Consider the following 7,286-nt stretch of genomic DNA (forward strand, 5'->3'; position numbering starts at 1 on the left):
AATATGGTGCGATGAGATCTGATGCTGGATTCTACCATTGCACCTCTTGCCATGCATGTGTGGCATGGCAGGAAGCATGACTGTTGGGAATCTGCATCAGATCCCATTGCACCTTTATTTTAACATCTGTCAGGGCCTAAAACATCTCAGAGAGCTATTCTACATTTCCTGCCAGCATATGGGAGCGAGAAGCAATGTGACAGACAAGGATATAAGTAGAAGAATAATCCACAAGACATTTTATAACTTTTACAGAAAATGCTTTTGAAGGGGGAGGAAATTCTGTAGAGCAGAAATGATCCTACATATTACACACTAAATTCAGAAGTGCTGGCAGTTGACATGCAGTCCCTTTGAGTTCTGAAGCCCATAGATTTTATTTTATTTTTGAAGCCTCACAGAATTATTCAGCAAAACCTGCATTTCTTCACCAGAAGATCTGAAAAGTAAACAGTCCCTTCCATGTTCTTGTACCCAACGGTTTCTAAAACTTCAAATGAAAAAGAGATATGTAGAATTTAAGTGACAATTATGCTGTTTCAATATCTTCAAGTCTACTTAAGTCTAAGTGAAACATAAGAGCTCAGGATTTATATTAGTGACACTAGTCTTTGAGACAGAATGGTGGAGTCCCTTGGATATGTCACTTCAGTTGTTAGCTCATAATTCACACAGCAAAAGAGATGATGGGATACAGACAATCCTTAACCTTTATCTGCCATTCTCCTATAAAACACTCATTGCTGCTCATCTGCCCTGTACTTTGTAGAAATTAATAATATAAAGAATGCACACTGTGTAAGTAGCTGTATGTGCCAGAGATTTCAAAGCCTTGGTAAAAGGCTGCATTCTAGGTCACTGGTACCTTACCACTCTTTTGGACTGGATTTTTAATAATATTTGTTCAAAAACATGCTGATTTATTTTGTTTTTGTTTTAAATAATGGCTTGATTTCATTCATTCACCTTTCTAGTAACAATGATGATGCACAGGGCAAAAAATAGCCTCTTCCATTCCAAATGATGGCTTTATGTGGGAGACTGACTCAGCATTTGGAGGAAACACTTTAAACACATCCAGTGCTTGCTCATGATTCTAGCAGAGATGAGCTGCTTATACCAAAGTCCACCAACAAATACGGAGATGGCATAGAGCTTTGTCGTCCCTATCCTTTCCCACTAAACTGGTATGGCTGTCTTGATCTTTTACTTGGAAAGCAAGATTCAGCCTGAATTATATGCACAGAAAAGGCAGGGTCCCTGCTCCTTCTCCTTTCCACATGCAGCCATGCACACTTGGTGCTCTCTCTCACATGTTTTTGTTCTTTCAATTTCAATAATTACTTTAATATGGTGATCAATACAATTTTAATCTTAAAAAATTGTGGAGGAAATACAGCCAAAAACAATAGAAATATGGGACAGACTAGATGGGTTTCAACACTTGACTTGTAGCTAATAGGATTCCTTACCCTTCATACTTAGTGTAATTACATTTGAAATGCACTGGAGAATTGGAGATAGATTTTTCTCACTTGACATGACACATGATGTGGTAGGTGCTACAATGCTTTTTCTGTAAGCTATTCATTTCTGAGATCTCCCACAGTTATTCTACAAAGTCTGATTCAGTCTACTTAACCTTCATTAGTGCTGTCACCATCCACCTTAGACAATGAAGAAGAGATGTAAGGAAACTGTTTCGTGTTCACTTTGTGAATGAATTTAGTTGTGGAATACATTGTCAGATGTGAATACCTTCTTGTGAAGTGTACTGTTGAGCATTTCTGGCACTTAAAGGATGTCCAATAATAGTTTTATCAAGATAATCTGGTACAACTGCACTACATGTTTTCTATTAATTTATTAGAAATTGATTTGCTAGTCTTTGTAGATTTAGAAGAGAAACTATCTGCATAAATGGGGAAGGGGTTTAGAGTTTTTTTAATACTATTGAAAAACTTATTTTGAAAAGGACTTGCTCATCAGTGGAGAGGACATGGTTTAAACCTTTAGATTTTGGTCAATGTAGCAGATTTTGATCTCAGACCCCAGACATAGGAGCACATATCTCACTGTAATTTATATTGATTTTTGTATCCCAATGAAGATTTCAATGGGATAAAAATCTGGCATATAGGCAGACACTAACTCACACAGGAAGCAGCTATTTTTGTGCCTCAGCACTGGGGATAGAGGCGCAGGTAGTAGACTTGTTTGCCTTTAGCCAACTGCTACTTCAGGATGGATGCAGACTGGTGAAACCCAAACTTGGGTAAAACTTTCTCCTGATTCTTTCATGAGTAATTCTCCATAAGATTAGGTGAAATTATTCCAGTTTAAGGTTTTGCATCATCTGTCTGCTACTCTTTCATGCTGATTTAATACTAATTATATCAGTGTAAACATTTTGTCTGTCCTGGGACTCAGCTGAACTAAATGAAACCTGGAGTAGTTACTGATGTAAATTAGATAAGAACCTGACTTTTCCTTGAAACAAATGTTACCAATATAAATATTCAGTGTCTTTCAACATCATTTTATCTGAACAAATTAAATGCTGGAAGTTTGCCCATATGAAACTTCATAACTTTTTTCTTTGTTACACTGCTTTCAAGTTTTCATTTTAGTTTGCTCTATAAATCTTTGCAGATCCCTGATATCTGACAGCTTCTGGCTCTAGTGTGTCCTTTGGGCATTTAAAAAGAGAAAATAATAAGTAAAATGGATACTGGTTTCTGGTAGGTAGAAGTCGATACAACTGTTTTTCCTATCTACATATGTACACATATGTAAAGCTTCTTCAGGTTCCAGGTGTTCAAGCATATGGGAAAAAAAGATTCAATGAGTTGGAACCTCTTGATACAATTATTTTAGTGACAATCTCTCTAGCTATACAGTTCATGGAGAATTTTGTAAGCTTTCTAAAGTAGCCTGAAATGGCAACTGCAGATATGTCCACACCTGTAATCCCCACCCTCAACATTATATTTAATATGCTAGAAGAAAATACGTTTCAGAACTGAGCGGTATGCCATATGCTATCTTCCCACCGATGAACAGAAGACTTACATGGGTAACTCCAGTTAAGATAACAGATTTATTGGCCTTGTGCCTCAAATGGCTATCAGAGCTCTACATATAGATAAAAGCCACCAAATTTTATGGTGCATATTATTCCAAAAATGCAAAGCAGCATCTAATTCAAGAGCTTTTTTGTGTCGTAGAAAAATGGAAGGTTTTCTGGGTGTTACAAAAAATCCCAGGACACATTATCCAATGTAAAGTTTCTATAAAATCTAGGGGCATAAGAATGTGGCTGGGCACCCAGAGTTGCTGCTGCACACGGAGGCAGTAGTGCCTTCCAGTTGCTGCTGCCATCATAGTCATGATTGTGCAGCTGTGGCAAAAGCCATTTTTTTCACCCTGTTTCACACCTGGTTCATGCAGTTGCTCTGTCACCCCAGCCTAGTTACACCACTAAAAAAATAGTCCGTGACGTAGGCCAGTTTGCATAGCAGTGCTAATTCAATATAGTAATGGATGTCCTAATATTTATAATAACCAAAAACTATCCAAAATAAGTTGTATGTAAATAACTTTCTAATTTTAGTGTTTCTAAAGCTGAAAACTTTCCATGACATTTCTGAATTTTTTTTTTGGAAAACTATGATGTCATGTTTTTCTTCTGGATTTTTGTTTCCACAAAATTACTTTCTCATACCTTCATGTCGCTTCAGCATCATTTTCAGTATAAAGGAAATGGCCTATGTTTTAGATATTGTTTTGTTTCTTAGTGTGGGTTTAGTGATTCTTGGGAGCTGGGTAAGCCAAAGTGAAAATGACATTTTTCATATTACAGCTTCACCTCATGGCCATTGTTCTATAACACTTTGGGCTTGTTTGAGGTCTCCGACCATTGCATTTTCCTTATTAGCAGTTTTTCCATGTAATATCTAGGGCAGCTATGCTGAAAGAAAAGGATTTTCCTCATTCAATGAGTTTGTAAATAATTTTGCTACCTCATTTGGACCTTTTGTGATCAGTGATACTGCTCATCAACACATTTGCTAGACAGTGTGTCACAGTATCAGCCTCACTGCCTTCCTCTCATTTCTTTTTGTTAGATTTAATAGAACACAGTGTCACTGATTCACATATGATGTTCTTTCCTATCAGACACTGCACAAAATTAACTGCTCTTTTTTGGCTCTCCAGACCACTCTTTTCTGGGCAAGCTCTTTTTCCTTTCTAAAATGGATTTATTGCTTGTGATAGATGCCAGATGGACAGCACTGAAAACTCAGTTTTTCTTTATGTGAAGAGAAAGTGCACAATGGAATATTTTAATGAGAGTTTATCCATGCTGTCCTGAACATTGATCTAACAGACCACCTATTAAGGTCAGAGGCTAATTAAGTTTCCATGAGCATCCCTTATCCTGCTGGGTATGACAACAGGGGTGTCACAATTAGTACTAATCGCAAGACATATTTGTGATGTGGACATCAGTCTAATAGGAACTGTATTGAAATTACCAGTTCGTTTTATATTGGTCAACATGGAGTCACATTTATTTTGTTCATATTTTATTTTTCTTTTTATTTATATGTTTTTATTTAAATAATTTTGTGCTTGAGTCCACATGTGACCTTTAGCATTGTAGGCGTCAGTAAGCAATTCTTCTTGGAGCCACATCAAGCCCTAAGGGTTGTATAGACATGTCCTTAACTACATTGCTTCTGGCACTCCTCTAACTTTGCTGCTTCCCCTCAGATCAATTAGTCTCTGTAGTTGTCACTTCTCTTAGGTCAGTTGTCACTTCTCTTAGGTCATCTTACCTGGTTGTTACCTCTCTGTTTAAATGCTTGGGGACAGTCAGTATCAGGTACTAGTAGAGAGTTCACACAGCCCATGTCACACAGCCCATCTCAAAATGTGCCCTGTGTGCTTCTCTGTGGATCCCTACAGAGGTTTTCAACTTGACTGCCCACTTTGAAGAGCAGCATGTCCAGTTCCTTCTGAAAAGGAGTCACTGGAATGAATCATAGAAAATTAGGGGTGGAAGTGACCTCAGAAGGTCATCTAAGCAGATCTCTGCTCAAAGCAGACCATCCCCAACTAAATGATTGCAGCCAAGGCTTGGTTCAGCCAGGTCTTAAAAGCCTCCAAGGATGAAGATTCCACAACTTCTCTGGGTAGCCTGTTCCAGTGTTTTACTACCCTCCCAGTGAAAAAATTCTTCTGAATATCTAACCTAAACCTAAACTTACCATCATCTGAGCCCGACAATCCAGCCAGTTTTCTATCCCCTTACAGTCCATTCACCCAGCCTGTACTTCCTTAGCTTGCCTGCGATAATGTTTTGGGAGACTGTATCAAACACCTTGCTAAAATCAAGGTATTCCACACCCAATGGTTTCCCCACATCCACAGAGCCAGTCATCTCATCATAGAAGGCAATCAGGTTGGTTCGGCATGACTTGCCTTTGGTGAATCCATGCTGACTGTTTCTAATCACCTTCTTCATCAGGTAGATCCTATCTCTTCCCAGTAATCTGTCTTCTTGGAGCATCATCCCATGGTCAAAGAAGCCAAAGCCCTGCTGCCAACACCACCTGTGAAGTGAGGCATTAATCTGCAGGATGTTTCTTCTTCTGCCTGGGCCCTTCCCCTGGACTGGAAGGATAGAAGAGAACACTACCTGAGCCCATGTTCCTTTCACCCTAGCACCCAGAGCCCTGTTGTCACTTTTGATCTTCCAGGGTCTCCTCTGGCAGTATCATTGGTGCCCACAAGGATGAGAAGCATGGGGTAGAAGTCAGAGGGCTGGATGAGTCTCAGTAATACCTCCGTGACATCTTGAATTCAGGCTCTGGGCAAGCAGTAGACTTCCTGAGACAACAGGTCAGGTTGGCAGATGGACCCCTCCATCCCCCACAGAAGTGAGTCTCCAACAACCACCACCCATCACTTCTTCTTGGTGGTGGTTGTCTTGAGCCTTCCCACTTTGGGGATGCCTGGTCTATCCTCCACCACCAATGGAACATGCCAGTGGTGACAGGTAGGGGGTGCACATACACCCCCGGAGAGTGTTGGTGCAGCCCCGACTGGCTGTGCTTGCAACTTAGGTAACAGGCAGGGGGTCAGGCAGGAGCATCAGTGCCCTCCCTGTGAGCACCAGCTGGGGAGTGGAGCACTGTGGTGCTCCCAGAAGCAGCTGCAGCTACTTCTGGAAGTAGCCACAGTGATTGGCCAGTGAGATTGGCCATGGGGGGACCCCCCCACCCTGGTTGCTGACTGGTCACTGGAGGGGCATGTGCCCCCCCCCAACTAAGGCAGTACACCAGTCAACCATGGAACATGCTCCTTGCCCTCTGGTGCAAGGGCTCCATATCTATTTTCCAGAGAAACTGCTGCAGGTAGAGGTGAAGATTTCTGCTTGATTGCTTGCTTGCTGCCAGAAGTTACGAGCTTTCAGCCTCCACCCTCCTGGAAGTCCATGTCCTCTCCCTTCTCTAGCACTGCCTCTGGCAGTTCTTTCTCCACAGTACTAGAGGTCTTCTCCAGCATCAAATCATCATAGAATCATAGAAGTACGTTTGGAAGGGACCTTGTAGATCTTCAAGTCTGACCCCCTGCCTGGGCAGGAGAAAAAACTGGGCTCAAATGATCCCAGCTAGGTAGACATCAAGACTCCTCTTAAAGACCCTCAGGGTAGGAGCCAGCACCACTTTCCTTGGAAGTTGGTTCCACATCCTAGCCACCCTAACTGTGAAATCAATGAACTCCACATGGCAGAGGATGCTTCAGAGCCTCACCACTTCCTTCTGTAGCTCTCTTGCCTGTTTCCTGAGAGACACGACCAGGAGGCACTGCTCAAACTGCAGGCACTCTCCTCACTGTCACTGGAAGGAACCTACAAGCCACAGTCCCCACAGTACCAGACCTGGACCTGGGTGGAAGCCTCAATAGTGAGCGGTCCTGCCTGGACATAAACCTCACAGATGCAAGCAAAGGCAGTGGCAGTGACTCTGGCATTGCAACATCCTTCAGCCATTTCCCTGGGTCTCTTAATCTGCCTTGTCTCTCTTCCTGCTCTTCTTCCAAGCAAACCTTCCATAGTGAACTTGCCCTGAAGCTGGTCTGTTTACTGTTCCTTGGCCCCAAGGGGTTCCCTTTTCCCTGCTTCCTCACACCAAGCTGAAAGACCTGAGAACTGACTGGAGAACTGCTTGCAAACTGCTTGCCCTGTTTGCTGGCTACAAGCCAGCAAATTACTATAA

Source organism: Gavialis gangeticus, unplaced genomic scaffold, assembly GCF_001723915.1.
Source record: "Gavialis gangeticus isolate Ggan-Ray unplaced genomic scaffold, GavGan_comp1, whole genome shotgun sequence".
Taxonomy (NCBI): Eukaryota; Metazoa; Chordata; order Crocodylia; family Gavialidae; genus Gavialis; species Gavialis gangeticus.